This window comes from Equus asinus, chromosome 6 (genome assembly GCF_041296235.1).
Source record: "Equus asinus isolate D_3611 breed Donkey chromosome 6, EquAss-T2T_v2, whole genome shotgun sequence".
NCBI lineage: Eukaryota > Metazoa > Chordata > Mammalia > Perissodactyla > Equidae > Equus > Equus asinus.
In genome coordinates, this window is record NC_091795.1 from 67,515,920 (window position 1) to 67,534,560 (window position 18,641).

General features: G+C 47.9%; 1 long non-coding RNA gene across 1 annotated transcript; it reads right to left on the reverse strand.

Moving 5' to 3' along the window:
• Positions 1–4,280: 4,280 nt before the first annotated feature.
• On the reverse strand, positions 4,281–11,681 carry LOC123286328 (uncharacterized). Its single transcript, XR_006528623.2, has 2 exons — positions 11,322–11,681; positions 4,281–4,634 (listed from the first exon to the last, which is right to left on the reverse strand). It is a non-coding gene; the product is annotated as an uncharacterized lncRNA (long non-coding RNA).
• Between the last annotated feature and the right edge of the window lie 6,960 nt (positions 11,682–18,641).

Below are 18,641 nucleotides of genomic sequence, written 5' to 3' on the forward strand. Positions count from 1 at the left end.
CTTAACCCACTCACATCATCCCCAGAGCCAAGAAGTCTTCCTCCCGCCCAAGCTGTCTTTCCAAAGTCAAAACAGCAGCACCTGTTATTCCAAGTGGACGACCTTTGGAGACACCTGGCACCTGAGCAGGGTGGCCACCACCAGCCCAGCTGGGCAGCACTGGCTCAGGACTAAAGAACTGAAGGGCTTGAGGGCTCCCTCAGGAGCTGGGTGTTGTGCTGCCACAAACACCCTCAGAGTCACTCACTGATTCATAAGATTTATTGGAACCTCCCTAAAGGGCTCCTTCTCTTCGCAAAGAAAACCCACGATACAACGAAGTAGGGAACCCCCCAAGAAACAGGGAAGTTTCATGAATCCAGAGAGTCTTATTTCTAGAAACATAACTTCCTCTAAAGAAAATTCATGTGTTCTCCAGGCACGTAGAGGTCCATACAATTAACAGAAAAAGTGCAGGGTTCAAAGTGATTTGAGTTTCATTGTTTCCCAAATAGAGATGGCTCTTCTGCTTGCCCCCACCAAAGGAATGAGGTATAAAATGGAGAGGTCTGGTGTTTGTTATATGACTTACAGATGCCCCTTCCCCCATCACAACCCTCGAAGCTTCTTTCCTGTGGAGAAAACTCTCCTCTGGGGCTCTTCTTCCTCTCAGGTTTGAGCCCCAAGAAGCCCCCTACAAGCCCAGCTCCCTGGTGCTGTGTGCTGAGGGCTGAGAGCTGATTCCCTCATTCCTGTTGAGACCTTCCTGCTCTCGCCCAGAGGAAATGGATTGTTTCAGGATGGAACTGTTCTTGCTGCAGGAGGAAGGGGAGAGGTGATGAGTATTTTTGGGTGGTTAATCCCCCCTCCAACATTATAATCCTTGTGGCTGATCTGTGGTTTAGCAGAAAGAGCATCGACTTTTCAGTGTCGTGGGCCAGTGTTTGAATCCTGGCTCTGCCAATCGAGCTGTGTGACATTGAGCAAGTCACTTCACCACCCTGCATCTCAGTTTTCTCCCTGCTGGTGGGGGGGAGAGAATCAGATTTACCTTACAAGGTTGAAATTGAAGAGACAATGTGCCACGGTGCTGGCCTTTGATACTTGATTGCCTTTGCTTCCTTCCCTACATGAAGGTGCAAACTTCTAGAGCGTTTTGCAGATGTTAGAAGGTACTCTTGTTGGGTTCAGTGCTATCAGTGCTCTTGGGCTGGCCCTTCTCCCCAGCCTTGCCCCCTCCCCCATTCCATTCTTCCTTTATTCTAATCTCTCCGTCTACCTGTAGCAGATAGCCTAACCTCCAAACCATTGCTTCGGGCTTTCCCCAGAGAACCTGATGCTCAGTAACTAGGTTGGTGTCCCTCCTGTGGTTCACAGCAGTGGCCAGTGCAGCCTCACAAACGGGGTCACCCGTGGACGGGTCAATTGGCCCACCCCTGCCTCTTCTAGTTTAACACAAGGGTCCTTACATCCAAGTCTGTTAGGGCTGCCACGCTCTTTTTGATGGGTGGTAAGACTGCAGACTTTTCACTGTGTGGGGTGGATCCTAAATGGGCATCAGCCTCCTGGGGATGAGCAGGAACCAGTGGGACTCCTCCTGTTGAGGGCCATGCCCACTCCCTCACTTCACTGTTACCACCGCCCTTGCCAGTGTCACCGCCCTCCTGCTCACCCTTGTCGTCGGCACCCAGCACCCAAGTCAGGACTCTCTGTGCCTCAGGAAACTAACACCCGAAGACACAGTGACCAGACTCTCAAAGAGGACCCCAGACCTACCATTTTGGGGGGATGTTTTTCATGCTTACTGGTTAAGTAAACGGAATCTTGAAATTCCCAAATCAGTTCGGGGGTGGGGTGGGGTGGGGTGGGGGTGGGGAGAGAAGGGGTCAAAACAGGCCAGAGGAGATTAGGGATTTAATTAAACTGCCTGTTTGGCTAAGAGCTTTTACGTGCAAAGCTGCTTTGCATGATAATGGCAGTTTATCTGAACGAAGGAAGTTCTTTTACACTTAATTACTGTAGCCAGGCCAGAAAGCCTGGATTCTCCTTAATTCTCCTCCCCAGGGTGGGTGGGGCAGCTTCCCTCTCAGCTTCAGCGTGCTGGCCTCTGCCAGGGACAGACCCTTAGTCATCTGTCCCAGTACGAGGCCTGTCCACTCACCAGGTGATACCTAGGTGAGTAGAGGGCCTTCGGAATGACTCAGCAAAGTCAGGTCTGGTTCGGGGTTGACCCCTGAAGGCCCCTGTAGGGCTCCCCAGCTGGCCAGGGCAGCAGAACCCCCAAACACCAAACAGGACCGACGTTCACCTGGTAGGCTCCTGCTGCTGAACAGCAGCCCTGGACTGGCAGAGGTTTGGTGGCTGTGTGTGCTGGGTCAGGGCGGGTCTGGACCAAAGGGAGACTCTCTGGCTGACTCGTGAGGCTGGCCTGAAGGTGGAGGGGCTGCATCTTAGCGTTCGGTGGTGGTAGTAACTGTTTTCCAGGTAGAAGAATAGCATTCAATGACTGGACAGGACAAAGGGAGAGGAAGATGGAGAGGTTGGTGGCGGGAGTCAGACAGCCCTGCTACAGATAGCAGGAAGCCACAGGGAGATGGATAGAGACTCCAGACACAGGGGCAGGCTAGGGAAGGGTTAAAGGGCTTGGGAACTCCTGTTTCCAATCACTTGTCAGCCCGCTTGCTCTCATCCTTATCAGCAGGGATAGGGCTGCGGGAGAGGCTCCGACAGCTTTAGTTTCCAAGCTCTTCCCCGACTCCAAGCTCTCAGCATTCTCATTACCTTCTAAGGGCTCCCCGGCTCAGTCTAGGGGGAGGGTGGCGGGTAGGGGCTGGGAACCCAAACACATTTAATGGAGTGGAGTGTGAGTTACTAAATACAGCCCGGGGGTGGCTGGGGGCTGTAGAATCTCAGAGTAAACCTTCAGTCAAACTGCCCCTCCTCCACTCCCCCAACGTAAAGCCAGATTAGTGCAGGCTGCGTCCTCGCTCCTATTTAACTCACCATTGGCTAAAACCCTCCAAAGTTTTTCCCTTTTGCAGTTACTGCCCAGTCAGAAATCTCCATTGTTTATTTGCACAGTGACTTTTGCAACTCAAGCAAAGGACCTTTCATTTCGGGTGAAATTCATCTTGGTAGATTTGACCAATGCCAGCCTTTGGAGAGGTGTGCGGTTTTCATTTCTGCCATCTCGCTATTTACTAACAGTCCCTGTTTCAGCCATTAGGGAATTTCATAAACCTGCTTTCTATATCTTCATTTAAGTTGTTGATTTAAAAAGATGTTGCCTGGGAAAGGGCAGAGCTATTGGTCACACCAATATAGATTGTCTTCTGGAACTTGACATCAACCTGTGGTCCGTATCCTTAAAACAGCTACTAGTCTCCCAACCTGTGCTTCTCTAATTGATAATCCACCAATGTATCCAGAAGGCTACCGTGAGAAAAGATACATGCCTTTCTGAAATCCAGTACACTTGGTCCCCTGAATCTCTCTAATTTGCCATTCTAGTAACCCTGCTGAAGATGGAAATAAGATCCATGTGATATTTTGCAGTAGACAAGAAATATTTTATGAATGCAAATGTCAACATTATAACTACAATTTTGTAAGGAGCAAGCGTTGCTTGCCAGGAAGAACTGGTGTGAGTTTCAGACATGCCAGGGAGCTGGGTCTGTAAAAGAGGACTGACTGAAAGAAGAAATGGGGATCCAAAGGGGATTTGAGTTAGTCGAAAGTACGGACTGGGGCAGCACTGTGTGGAAAAGCCATGAGGTCCAGTGATTTTTGGGGTCCTGGGACTGCAAGAGCAGATCTTGGGCTGGAACCAAGATTTTCCCCTGGAGAACCAGCCACAAGGCCTTGATTTTTCTAGAAACTCCAGGCAGGTTCTGAAGACCCCAGACTATTGGAGTCTCCATGCCTCTGCTAATGCTGTTCCCTCTGGAATCCCTCTGCCTGCTGCCCACCTGGTGAACATGTGGTCGCCCTTCATTTCCACTGCAAGTCTTACATCCTCTAACAAGTCTTGCCTGCCTCCTTCTCACCTCTGATTCCAGACTTTCCATGTAGAACTCACTAATTCTCCCGCTGTGACCTTTTGTTCCCTGTATAGTTGTCTACATTTGCACTAAAAACACTTTATTGAACAGAGGAAAGAACACAGCCTTTGAAGAGCAGAAGACTTAGATTTCAGCTCTGGTTTTACTTCTTATTTTAACCTCTTTAAATCCCAATTTCCTCATCTGTAAAGTTGGGACAAGAATAAGTACTCAATAGAACTGGTATGACGATTCAATAGATAATGAACCAAAGCACTGTATTAGTTATCTTTTGCTGCATAACAAATTAACCCAAATTTAGTGGCTTAAACCAACAATCAACCGTATTGCACACAGTTTCTGTGGGTCAGGAACTTGGGAACGGCTTAGCTGAGTGGTTCTGGCTTGAGGTTTCTCCTGAAGTTGCAATGATCTGAAGACTTGTCTGAAACTGGAGGCTGTGCTTCCAAGATGAGTCACTTGGCCTTTGGCAGAGGTTTCAGTTCCTCGTTGGTCAATGGTGGGAGGCCTCAGTTCTTCTCCATGTGGACCTACCCATACGGCTTCTTGAGTGTATTTACTACACGGCAGCTGGATTTTCCTGGGGTGACTGATCTAAGAGAAAGCAAGGTGGAAGTTGTAATATCATTTATGGCCTAGCCTCGGAAGTCACACACCACTTTTTCCATAAATTCTATTAGACACGTGTCAGCCCTTTTCATTGTAGAAGGGCACTATACAAGCATGTGAATACCAGGAGGTGAGGATCATTGAGGCCCATCTTGGAGGCTGGCTATCATAAGTACTTAGCCCAAAGTTTACCAAAGCATGTCATATTGTAAGATGGAAACAACCTAAGTGTCCATTGACAGATGAATGGTTAAAGAAAATGTGGTATATATCTACAATAGAATATTATTCAGCCTTGAAAAATAAGGAAATCCTGTCACTTATGACAACGTGCATGAACATGGAGGACATTACGCTAAATGAAATAAGCCAGACATGGAAGACAAATATTGCATGATCTCATTTATATACAGAATCTAAAAAAGAAAAAAAAAGGTTGAACTCATGGTAACAGAGAGTAGAATGGTGACTACCAGAGGCTTGGTGGTGTGTAAAAAGAGCAGATATTGATCAAAGGGCACAAACTTTCACTTATAAGATGAATGAGTTCTGGAAACTTAATGTGAAGCATGATGACTGTAGTTAATAATAATGAATTATATACTTGAAATTTGCTAAGAGAGTAAATCTCAAGTGTTCTTACTATGCATGAAAACATAACTATGGGAGGTGATGGATAGTGTGTTAACTAGTTTGATTGTGGTAATTCACAGATCTGTATTCTCTACTAGAAAAATAACCTCTTGAGGATAGTGACCATGTCTTGGTTATTTGTATCCCAAGAGCCTAGAGTAGCGTCAAGCATATTGGTAGGTCCATACTAAATGTTGATGGAGAATACCTGGATGAAGGCTTCAGACAGTTGGTCTAGTGGCAGGCTCAAGTGACTGGAGAGAGTTCACACCCAGATGTTAAGTAGAATTCTGTAACTCAACCATGTATCTGTAATTATCAACCTATATAGAATCAAGACCTGACAGTTCCTCACATTTTGATGCTTGGGTACCAAAGATGTTTGACATCAAAACAGCAGGCAGGGCAGGCAAAGTTCATATGATTTTCTTTGGAAAAGAGTCTCTGAGCAGGAATTTGGTGTGGAGCGATGATCCCAATCCTGAGATTTAAACAATGAACCCACTGCTGTTTAATTCCCCGGGCCGAGGCAGACATGGGAAACTCTTGATATTTTTGTCATACTCAAATTCCTATCTTGATGACTCCTGTGTCCTTCAAACAGGCAGAACAATCTCCCTTTCTAGGAGTCTCTGATGCACATTTTTTTTGAGCTAATTAAAAGGTGCACAGAGAGTTTCATGTCAGAGACTGGCCCGGCTACTCCTACCCTCTGAGCGGCAGAGGATCTGAGTCTGTGAGGTAATCGATACTCTGGGCAATATTGAGTTTCCAGACATCTAGCTCAAATTGTAAGCCTTGCCCCCAGCCTCTGGGCTTGAAAGTTCACCGATTGTCCTTTTCCCACAGACAGAGCCCTCTGTCCCTATGCTTGTTTGTCCCGCTTCCCAACAAGAAGCCACTCCCTTGGGGCTGCACCTCCTGGAGCCTCGGAGACAAAGACCGATGGAGGAGCAGGTGTCCTCTCAGAGATTTCCCATGTAGATCACATTCCCACTTGCCTGAGGTCCCATTTCTCCCCAGTTCCTTGAAATCTCAAACAAGTGGCTTTAATTGGCTCTTTCTTCCCTTCTTAAGGCTAGGGTAAGTGTGGCAAGAAGAGGGAAGCTCTTTTTCTGTTGGGCTGGGAAGAGCCTGGTTGCAGTGATCAATATTTCCCCCCGGATAATAAAAAGAAGATTGATACATGAAAATTACAGATGGGACACACCAAGGGAGACAGATGATATTTGAGTTGCATCTAAACCAAACCAGGTCACCATATGAGACTCTGAAAGGAAATTAAAAATGCTTATTGATTAAAATAAAAAATACCATAATTGCAGGGCCAGCCCAGTGCCATAGTGGTTAGGTTTGTGTGCTTTGCTTTGGTGGCCTGGGGTTCATGGGTTCGGATCCTGAGTGCAGACCTACACACTGTCCATCGAGCCACGCTGTGGCGGTGTCCCGCATACAAAATAGAGGAAGATCGGCACAGATGTTAGCTCAGTGACAATCTTCCTGAAACAAAAGGAGGAAGATTGGCAACAGATGTTAGCTTGGGGCCAATCTTCCTCACCAAAAAAAAAACCCCAAACAAACAAAAAAACCATGATTGAGTCTGATATTATGTATCAGGGACCATTGTAATCCCAGGCAACTAGACTCTGGAATGACCTCCATCTTGAGCGAGCTTCTTTTATGCTATTTATTTTACTTTCCATAAGTATTTAACCAGAAAGAATATTTTTCATAGAGACAGCATTGAGAAATATGGCCAAGGGAGAGTTGGGGACTTGTACATATGAGGAATTCTTTGGGTGTAGGATCAAGACGATGTGACTCTATTGACTTTCAGATTCTCCCTCTGCATAGCTGTGGAAAGAATTGTGTCATTCCTGGTAGAAAACCCAGCCAAAATATTCCCTTGGAGATAAAAACATAGAATAAGAGTTTTAAGAAACATTTTTGGGGAGTCAAAAGAATGTTAATGAGATGGTTGATTAAGTTATACAAAGAAGTTGGAAGTAAAATACTTACGACCAGTTGAAATATTTAAAAAGATACTGAAAGAAAATGAGCTTTCAGAGAGGAAACAGGGAGTGGGACAGAAAGAAGCCAATAAGAGGACAGCATGGAAACCAAATTGAAGAAGCAGGAATTTTAATCAGTGATTATTAGAAAAACAACAATTGTTGATTCTTTTAAAAAACAAATTATGTTTCCAGGAAAAGGGACACAAAACAATCAGTCAGCCTTGGGAAGACTGCACCATGTTGGATAAACTGTGAGGTTTATGGATAGTATCTCTTCTTTCCTCTGCGATGAGGAATACCATTCTTTGGATCATTTCATTCCCTTGACAATCATTTATTGAGCCCATTCTACGTGCCATTGCTTGGCATATAGGCATGCAATAAATATATTTTAAAAGTCCTTACAACTCTTTGAGTAGGTATAATTACTACCCTCATTTTGTAGATGAAGAAACTGAGGTCCAAAGAGATTAAGTACTTGTTGAGTGCCACAGTTAGGAGGAAGCAGAGGGACAAGGATTTGAACCTAGGAAGTCCTGTAAACCACCACAAAATACCGCCCCTTGATAAGTTCATGAGTAGCTGAAATACAGGACAGAAAGTGAAAACCACTCCATGGGTGATCCAAGCCAACTGCAGTCAAAGTTCTAACCTTTGGCAAGAGAAGGGAGTGATGGGAAGGACTCCCTGGAGGGATAGCATTTGAGTTGGGTCTTAAAATGTGGGCGAGATTTCCTAAGTAGGTGTAGGGGGAAGCCACTTCAAGATGGAAGGGATGACATGAACCAGTGCTCAGAACTGGAAAAACGAAAGGTGAGTTTGGAGAATGTCACAATTTCAGTTTGTTGGGGAAACAGTTCTCCTCCATGGGTGGCAGCAGATTAGCTGGAGTGGGTTGGAAGCACTCAGGAACAGGGCTTCTCATACTGTCAAGTGCACATGGGTGACCTGGGCATCTAGTTAAATGCAGCTTCTGCTCCAGGAGTCTGTGGTGCCAGCCCCCGGGGATGCCCAAGCTGCTGGTCTTGGATCACACTGGGTATCTGGGCTCTTGAGGACCTTGCTTTCCTGGCTCAGAGTGTGGACTTTGTTAAGCCCAGGACTGCACAGATCGATTCTGAGCATGGAAACAAGGCGTTAGAAAGATGCTTGGTGGTACTGTCGAGTGCTCTGGGGGGAGTTTGGGCTTTGGTTCCTTTAGTTCCTAGTTTGTAATCCTCAAAGCTCAGAACACTGATTCAGTCGGGGTTCAGGCAGGAAAACAGAAACCACCCCAGCTAGTTTAACACAGTTAACCTGGCCCCTGGCTTCAGATTGTCACTTATTCCCCAGAGCTACCTAGAAACTATTCCTCCTCCTCCTCCAGGACTGGCCATAATCTGTCCTATTTTCTAGGGGTTCACAAAGGAGATGAAATGTTGGCTTGACCTTGGGCCGTCCTTGTGGGCCTGTCCAGGTAAAGGCTCAGCCCTGTCCCCGAGCACACTTTGGATCAGTTTTCTGCAACTGGCAGATCTGCTCAGGGAATGAAAAATGCTGCTAATATCAGCCTGAAAAAAACATCATCAGGAAATTAAATCTGTGGCTTTAAAAAATCCCACACTGCTTTCTGGCACTGCTCCGTCTCCCAACAGGGATCTCTCCCTCTGCCTAGGGGCCTCCTTCCGGCCTCCTCCCCTCCCTATCTGGTCCTCCCACCCTCCGTCCCCTCCTCCCTTCCTTTCTTTCTTTCTCATCCCACGGGACCTCTAGCCTTTCTTCTTTCTTCTCACTGGGCTCCTCCTTTGTGGCCTCAGGCTTCCCTTCCTGTCTCCAGGCCTCCAGCTTTTCCTCAGCTCCACGGAAGCATCTGTCTGTCTCCTTTTCATTTCCCATCAGGGAATCCTAAATGCTGAATAGGCCCTTCAGACTAGGCCCTGAAGGAGACTTGGCTGGGGCACTGGGGAAGAGGGGAGGGGTGCCGGGGCCCTGCCGGGGCCATACAGAAGCCCATTGATAGGCAGCCCCTCAACACAGACAACCCAGTCCAGCCTCCATGACTCCAGGCAGAGAAAGGTGTCCCTTGAGGCCCTAGCCAACATCCTGGCCATCATGAATGACCTCAGTGTCTGGCTAGTGGGGGACCTTCAGGCTGTACCCTCCAAATCCTTCAGGCCTATCAGCTCCACCATCGGTGTGAATGCATTCATCTTGGAAATAATTTGTCAGTACATCTCCATCAGCAGTGCTGATTTCATTAATTGGAAGAATTAGCTCTTTGTGGCCAATGGAAGAATATGGAGCCAAAACACACGGAACGCTTTTCCCCAGTGACCCAGAGACCCTTGGACGAACTCCTGGGTGCCATGAAAATGGATCGTTTTGCAGAAAGAATATCATTGGATGTTTATTTAACATCACTCTCCATCCCCCCGCCCCCCACCCCAGGACCTTCGAATCCCTCTCACATCTGGCTGCTTTTCTTCCTTCACTTTTTTGTGCAAAGCCAGGGCAGGGAGGAAACTTCATCAGTCTGAAAACATCCAGCAGCAAAGTGTAAATTTAATGTGCAGAGAGGCCATGGGAGGGGGACTCTTACATCCTGGGGGTGGAGGAGTAAGGATAGAGCTGTTTCTGGACCACATGTCTGCCACCAGGAGCTATGTGACCTTAGGCAAGACACTTAACCCTTCCGAGCCTCAGTTTCCTTACTGGTAAAATGGGGGAAAATAATAAACACATGCTCATAGGGCTGTTGGAGGATGAAAGGGGATAATACATGCAGAGAGTCTGGCACACAGTGGACACTTGATTGATGGTAGCTACTATTATTGTTGCTGGGATCAAAATCAGAACAGAATCCCAACTGTTCCTATATCTCAGAGACCCACTGTTGCTGGCCCCATTCAGGGAGACAGATGGGCAGAAGTATATCCAATGAGGGGAGACAGGTGGACAAAAAAGCATGATCAAGGGGATTGGATGAAATGACAGGCCAATGGGATGATGGACAGATGGAACATCTCATGGGGAAGGTGGATTTATGACGATCCAAAAGAGATACTGAGAGACGGTTGTCCTGTGGGAGGGACAGATGGATGGGGGTCCAACAGGGGAGACAGAGAGATGACAGGCCAAAGTGGAAGACAGATGGGTAGCAATTTCATAGTGGAGTGGGGGGTGGGGGTAACTCTATGACTGGGAGAACAGATGGACAACATGCTGATGATGGGGTCTGGGCTTCCTGTTTAGTCTCTATTCCTCAGACCCGGACATCCCTGAATTCATAAGAACCCCAGGGGCTCTGTGGGCATTTGAGAGAGAAGGGAGGAGTGTCACATGACCTGAGAAGACACTGAGCATCAGGGTCAGCCTGGCCTCCGTGCCTTCCCCCTCCCACAGCCCCTCCCTGGGTGGCCCCACAGATAATGGCTCATCCATGTTGAGAAGGAGGAGGAGGAGGAGGGGGGAGGAGGGGGAGGGAGAAAACAGTGTTTTGAAAGAAAAGGGAAGTAAAAACTGGCTACGAGTTTTATTTATTTAAAATAAAGGTTCAGTTATGCTTGACTGTAAACATGCCGGCCCATCCCTCTCTCCCTCCCTCGCTCTCTTCTGTGGCAGAGGCCTCAGACCACACAGCAAGCTGGGGGCAGGAGACAGAAGGCCAGAGTAGGCCCTGGGGAGGGGTGGGATGAGAGTGCCCCAGGGGTGGGGAGGGGAGAGGAACCTAGAAACTCGGTGACCTGGTGAGCACAGCTGTACTGGGCTGGCCCTAGACCTACTGGCCCTCAGCTCCCAACCCTTCAGCACACAAACCCGTAATAGTCCAAAGGGCTTCAATTCCACACGCAGCACACACGGCCCTCAACATACAGATGGGGTAGCATAGACACGCACACAGACACTCACAGGTGCACAGGCCTTTCTCTCACCTGCCTCTTGCCTGTGTTTCTCTCTTTGTCAGAGATAGACGGCAGGGTCCTAGAGGAGGTGGGCAGAACTCCAGTGGTGAGTCACATTTTCTATTTGAACTAAAAATCCTTACCTGCGTTTTATCTTCTTTCTTTCCGGTTCCACCTGACTTCCTTCTGTGGTTTTCAGTGATTGAGCCGTTTTGGGTGGCCTGTAAGAAACCATGAGCTCCCTGGAGAAGGGAGACAGTGTGGATGGAGAAGAATCTGGAGTAGAGACAGGTTTGGGGGACCCTGCCTTGCAGATCCTTTATGAAGTGGTTGCTGGGGCCGATGTTGGTGGCCCAACTGGCCAGGGAAGGGCTGTAGTATGCAGGGTCGGGAGGGACTAGGCAGGAAGTGTTTCTGATAAGAGGTTTCCCCTCTTGCAAGCTCCCCTCCTTTCCAGACCCAGCTGCGGGATAAGGGCAGGGAGCTTCAGAGGCGACTGCTGCAAAAGCCAGCCTTTGGGACTGCAGCAGGAAGGGCTGCATTTGCAGGGGCCCCTGGGGCCTGAAGAAAGGCAGCCTTTCGGGATAAAAATGACCCAGTGACCCGGGGAACCCAGCCAGGGCTGCCTTCCTTTGGGATCAGGAAGTTCAATCAGACTTCACAAGGCCAAATCAGTCTCTAAAGAAAAAGAAAAGAAAACGAACAAAAAACCCCCTCTGGGTTTGTTAATCCAAATTGCTGAGAGGAAGGAGAAGGTCTGGCCTCAGGGCGTTTCGTGCTCCAGGTTGGTCCCACTTGGAACTCTTCATAACCCGTTAACCATTAATAGAAAATGGAAGAGTTCACCGACAAGGACCAGGCTGGAAGCTCTGAGAGGGAATCCAGCCCAAGGGAGTCTTCTGCTGGGGATGGAGTCTCAGGAATATGTGTCATGCATCTGTTTGCAAAGCGTGGAGCTCCTTGGGCTCCTACTGTCTCCTGCTTGCTTGAGGCTCAGTAACTTGGCCATCTGTGGTTGACTTGGACAGCTCACAAAGGAGCTGGATGTAGTGCAAAGGAGCACTCACTGGTTGGGGTGAGGCTTCGGGCCTCTCTCTATTGTACCAGTGCCCCTTCCGAAGGATTAGCAGCTTCTATCTACCCCTGGGGGCTGCACTGTAAATGCCTGTGGAATGCTAATTTGTGGTTGGCAGGAGATTGATTGGGAAGGAGTCGAACAATGGCAAGAGGAGGCTGAGCTCCTGCTTTCTCCAGGAGCACGTGTGTATGTGTGTGTGTGTGTGTGTGTGTGTGTGTGTGTGTTTCTATCTTCCATGAGGAATATAGCCACAAGGGCACAGAAAAGATGATTGAAGGAGAGGATGAGGATTAAGTCACCGATGGCCAGAGTGGAGTCTGTGAAGCACAAATTCAGGGAGATTTTTGATAGGAGTATGTGACATCCCATCACTTTTGCCAGATTTTGTTAGAAGTAAGTCACTAGGCCCAGCCCACATTTAAGAAGAAGGGAGTACACAGTAGAGCCATTTCGGAAGCTGCCTATGACACATAGAAAGATCCCAGCAAAGTGCCTGGTACATAGTAAGTGCTCAGGAAAAGATATTGTTACTTGGTCTAGTGATATGTTATTCTGGGCTCTGTGCTAGTTTCCCCTCAGTGGCCTGGGGCTCTGCTGTCCCATCTTCATCTCTGTTGGAATTGCTGGGTTTTCTCTAATGGGTTTTCCCTCTGCTTTCTGGGTGAGGGCCAGCAGAGGATAGATGCTAACTCCTACTCACACTGTCTTCCTGACAGCCTCTTCATGAATGTGTGTGGTCTTGTGTTGTGGTCAGTGTACAGATATTTTAATTTCCTGCTCACCTGCTCAGTGGAGGATCTGATTTCTTCTTGCATCTATTTTTTTTTCTCCGGCAGCCTGTGGACAGGTATTTCTGTCTGACCATCTGGTAGCCATTCGCATTTATGGTGGCTTGAGAAAGGAATTAATTTCACTTGTTTCTTTAGCCGTATCTGCCTTCTTTGACAGCATGTTACCTTTATCACCTCTTAAAATTCTTACTACATTGGTCCTTCTGGTACCTAGGGGACTCTTTAGATCCCCTAACTTTGTGCAATGGCATCTCCTTCTTCGCTTTAGCCTCTCATACCTTTCTTTTTGCACCAAGGTTTTAAGCATCCTAGATATCCTTCTATGTCTGTACCTCTCCCCACCCACTGCCCACTGACTGATGGATTCAGCTTGACTAGACCAGGCCTAAAGTAATCAGAAAACAATCAACTGAAAGAGAAAATCTGCCCCCTGCCCCCTGCTGTCCCTTGGAGATTCCTGAGGCCTTTGGTCTAATTCTGGTGGTAATTTGTAGAGGGCAGGGTATGGGAAGATAGAAGCAATTTCTGGGCAAGAATGAGGTGGGTGGAGCCTCTTCCTCCTGCTCTGGTTTTGTATCCTGAGTGTCTCAAGGCCCTACTGTCTCCCCTAAGACTCCCAGTAGGTAGAGAGATCATGGATTGGTATCCCACTTAACAAATGGGACATTGGGGCTTCTGTTCAGGTGTCTCAGGTCAGCCCACCATGCTCTGTTGTATTTTTGTTGGAAGGAGTGTCGGGAAGGCAGTGGTTATGTACTGGGCTATCTGGCCATAGAATACAAGCACTTATGATAAGAGTCATGATATGCCTTCCCTGAAGATGATGCTGCGTGGAGTGGAGGACTAGGATCCTAGTCAGAATGAAGCCAACCACTGTCTCCTAGGATCTTATAACTCCTCCCAACACCATTCACGTACCACTTTCTAATTGGTTAATGGACATGGTCACCATTTCTAGGACCTGTTGCTCTAGGGTAGTGGTCAAGACTGTACACTCTGGTTAGACAGGCCTTGGTTTGAATCCCAGTCTCTTCATTTGCTAGCTACGTGACCTTGACTAGCTTTACAAAGTCTCAGGTTACTCATCAGTAAAATGGGTATGTGATGGTTTCTATTGTTATAGGGTTGTTATGAGGATTACATAAAGTAATAAATGCAATAGTATACATAGCATAGAGTGCCTGGCACATAGTAAATCCTCAGTCTGTTATTAGTTTTATTATCTCTGCACCCAGGACCTTCCACCAGCTGAAGCCTCCATTTTTGGAGCTTACCATCTCTGCCATACATCTTACCTGCTAGGGACTGTCTCTTTCCCCCACTCCCTTGAGTGTGAGCATCTGATGACCCTTACATCAATCTCTCTCCTGGACGCTCTGTCCCTGGGACCTGGACTCCCCTCCCTGCAGCCCCCACTCCACACTCCTCTCAGCAGGCAAGTCAATCTCCAAGTCCTGTCAGCTTGTCACTGTGGAGTGTCCTCTCAGGGCTGAGGGACAGTCCGGCTGGGAGGTCTCCCTCCTTATCATTGATGACCTCATCGTGAACCTTCCTGAGGCACTGAGGAGAAATGTACAAAGTTCAGACCAGTTGTTATTTGTTAGCCCTCTCACCCACCCACCCCGACAAAGTTAACAGAATTTAACTCCCTTAGACACAGAATTGAGTCAAAACCCTTTTTGTCTACAGACATATAGCGAATGTTTCACTCAGCTGGGGAGCTGTGCTGTGCTGAAGAAACCGCCCAGGAGGCCAGATGGGATGTCTGTGGTGGGTTGGGTCTCTCAGTGTGAGAGGAGGTCAGACGAAGGGAAGAGGGAAGCGTCAGTGTGGCCTGAGGCTCCATGGAGATCCCAGGCTGTGTCTACAGCCGCTCCAGGCTGGAAGCTTCCTCAGTTTCTACAGGACACCCTGGCAAAGCAGTGCCCCGAGAACAGCTAGTCTTTCTTATTCGGACACTGGCACACTGGTTTCCACAGCAACAGGACTTCTCCACTCTGTCCTCTCTGAGAGCCATCTCAGAAGCGTTTTGGCATAGATATCAAGGCCCAGGGTGAGCAGACTTCTCAGAGAGGATGAATCATCTGCATACTTCATCCAAAGGGAATTGGACTTTCTAAGCCCAAAGGTCTCATGTGATATAAATAGTGAAGCTGAGGCTAGGATGTCAGGGTGTTAGGGAGGCTGGCTATGCTCAGAAAGCAGGAATGCTGAGTCAGGTGATGGAGACAGATTTTGATGAGTGTTGTGAATTACTGGTTTGGCATGGAACATGCAATGGCTTTGTACCAAATCATCGAGGGGGAAAAAGGATTGGCACCAGCAGAGACCCTGACTTGCTCTAGATAGAGTGATGGTGTCTGTGAGCTCCTGCTCAGAGACCTGGAGAGCTTGTGAAGTGTCACACAACCCTTCCGAGGAGGGCGAAACTGATAAGCTGTCCCCTAAAGGGAGGAGGAGGATCATTCTTCTGGCTCAGTGACAACCGTCTTGCCCATCAGGGGTGGATAAAGGCTATTTCTCAGATAGGACAATGGAAATGAGGGGTTAGGGGTGGGGGTGATCTTCAGGTGGGTAGGAGTGAAATATCTTGATTTGGAGTGAAGGTAGTTTTCCTTTCTGATTGTTCCAGAAGAGGACAAAATTGACTAGATGGTGGATGACAGTTGCCCTTTGCATAGAGGCTGGATGTAGAAGGAAAAGTACAGTGCTTGAGAGTTCTGCACAGTGGTTAGGTACTGGAGGAACTGGAACTTACTTTGGGAAACTGACCATTGATAGGGTCTTGTTTTTACCTTGGTTATTTCCCTGTTTCTTTTCACATTTGTAACCAACAAAGGAAGAAGGATGAATAGATCTCTGCAGTTTTTATATTAGAAGATCTTGCTAATTGCTTTGTGATTTGAGCAGGTGGATGAGATTCCTGATTTCCATAATTATCTGTGCCTGGAGGTTTATAGAGGAAAGGATCACTGGGTAGATGAAACGCAGTGCCTACGAGTGGGGAGTACACTCCAGGGCGTGGAAAGAACTTCCTTCTGACAGCTGGAGACGACCTTCTGTGTGGGTAGGTGGGGACATAATCCCTTTTATCCCGGCTTTGGTTTGCTTAATTACCTCCTTAGCAGTACTCTTCATGGCTGCAACAGGTGTCAGGCTTTGTAAAGGCAGACACTGAGAGCTGGCCAAGATCCTTCGTCAGTCCTAACTGTGTGGCTGGACCTTCAATACCATGAGGTCTTGTTCCCAATTGCCGTCTCTTGTCCTGGGGATGAGAGATAAAGTGTTGTGTTCATTTCTGATAGAAGTCCGGGAACCAGTCAGGAAGGGCCGCCCCTCCTTCCGCATCCAAGAAAGAAACTACAATGGAAGAATTAGAGTGCGAGGACAGGCATGGGGGATGGATACCAAGGGCTTTGTCCTTGCCTTGGAAAATTGTCCTATACGTTTGCAAATCACAGGGAGTTAGCAGAGAAGAAACAACCGGATTCTTTTCATCACCTTAGCCCACATATTATCTTGAGATAATGAGCACTACACTACACTTTGAGGGAGTGCAGAAACATGGGAAGTGCATGATTATGTGATTTGGGACACTGGGATTTGAGACTGCCCTGGCCAGTTGTGGAGCCTTGGGGAAGTTTCTCTGGCTTTCTGGGTCTCTCCAGTTTTCTCCTCTCTTGGTGGGGGTAGGGAGAGTGGGTGGACAGGGATTAGGTGGTCTCTATTCTATGACTCACCAGCTACAGCACAGCCACGTCTCACATACCCAGCCAAAGATGTTGATTGCTCTCAGCAGCCTTGCACTCTCCCCTCTCCTGCCTCCCCAGTGGGTTATCGTGCTGACTCGACTAACACAACCCCCATCTGGACGCAGTCCAAACGCCAGATGTGCCCCCGATTAGCGTCGGTCTGGGGAATGTTTCCATGACTGAAAGGTCAGTGTCGGCTGGAAGTGCCCAGAGTGGGCTTCTGCCCCCCACCCGTGTCAGCTGCAAGAGCTGAACCTTCCATTTATCTCGTTGGCCCAGGATCTTAGTTGGGGCAGCAGGGGATGGGGGCAGGGGCTGGCCAAGTCCAGGAGGGGCCTTGTTTTACTGGCCTTCCGTCTTTGCTCTCCAGCGAAGGACAGAGTGTGATTTTCCACTTGGAAGAGACTCCAGGGGTGTGCAAAGAGGGAAGTCCTGCTGGTGTGTAACTGAAAACACTTTGTTCTCCTTTAGATCTTCAATGTGCTCATGTCTCTTCTGATTTTCTTAGGGGGCCGTCACCTCCACTACGGAAAGAAAAATGAACGATAATGTTGTGATGGGCTGGGCTGCCGTGTTTTGCCCTATTTACAGGTCATTTTAAGTATCGTTTCTACACTTCAGACGGGCTTTCATGTTTAATTTCATTCGTGTAGGGCTATGCTAGGCTTTCCTCTAGGTAGCAATGAAAATTAAACACAATTGAGTTTGATGTGTACCTTATTGATTCCAGACCGTTTCAGTAGACTGTGACACTTCAGCGACCTGCAAATTCTACACATTAGAGTTCATATTTTACACAAATGCTGTACACCCAAGACGTGGGCTTGCATTTCTACCAGCAACATTTAGCTCCCAACAAAAGACACAGGCCCTGTCAGAGATGAAAGCTACTAATGAAGATGCATTACAGATGATATTTATGGTCACTCCCCCTAGGAAAAAAAAAAGATTCATGAATAATTTCATGGAAATCACAGCAAAAAAGGAGTAACAATTTCCTCAATTCTACATTGTCCTTTTGGTTCTCTGTAGGCTGCTTCTTGTCCCATAAGTCATCACAATTTTATTTCAAAAGGATGAGGTAGGAGAGGGGAGATTGTATGTTAACCTCGCTTGGGAACTATTGAGTAATGAAAACTGCTCAGCATCTTGATTGACTGCATCTGGTCATGGCAGAGTTTCTCTTCTTTGTGTGTGACTGTACCGGTGAAGTGTACACTTCTGTGGCCTGTGGTTCCTCTGGCAGAAGCATGCTTGGAGAAGGACACCTGAGCAAAGGGAACAATTGGTAATAGAACAAGGCAGGGTGGGTGGGTTCTGACCAGTCCTTGATTTCAGGGTATTGTGTCAATCACCTCTCCTGTGCAGCTGAGCTGGGAATTAGAGGCTTCATTCAGCCCCAGGTGGGAGAAAGGGAATTTTTACTAGAGGGCATGGCCTTCTGAGGCAGGGGAAGAAAGTATCTTCTGCCAGCTGGGGCAGGGAACAGAGGTGAGTCAGAACAGCTTGTGGATTGCGGTATTCCCCTCTGGGGGTCACAGGGCCACTTGTAAAATGACGCCTAGATGTTGGACGACAGCCAAGGTTCTCAGCCTGGGCTGCACATTAGAATCACCTGGGAGCTTTAACAGTCCTGATGTCCAGGCACCGCTTCAGACCAATTACATCAGAGTCTCTGGGGTGAGACTCCGGCTGAGTGGTGGTCAAGGCTCCCTGGGCGATTCCCATGTACATCCAGGCTTGAGGCCCACTGAGCTAGGACCTTGCTAAGCAAAGTGTGGCCTGAGGACTGGCAGCATTGATATCACCTAGGGTTTGTTAGATATGCAGAATTTCAGACCT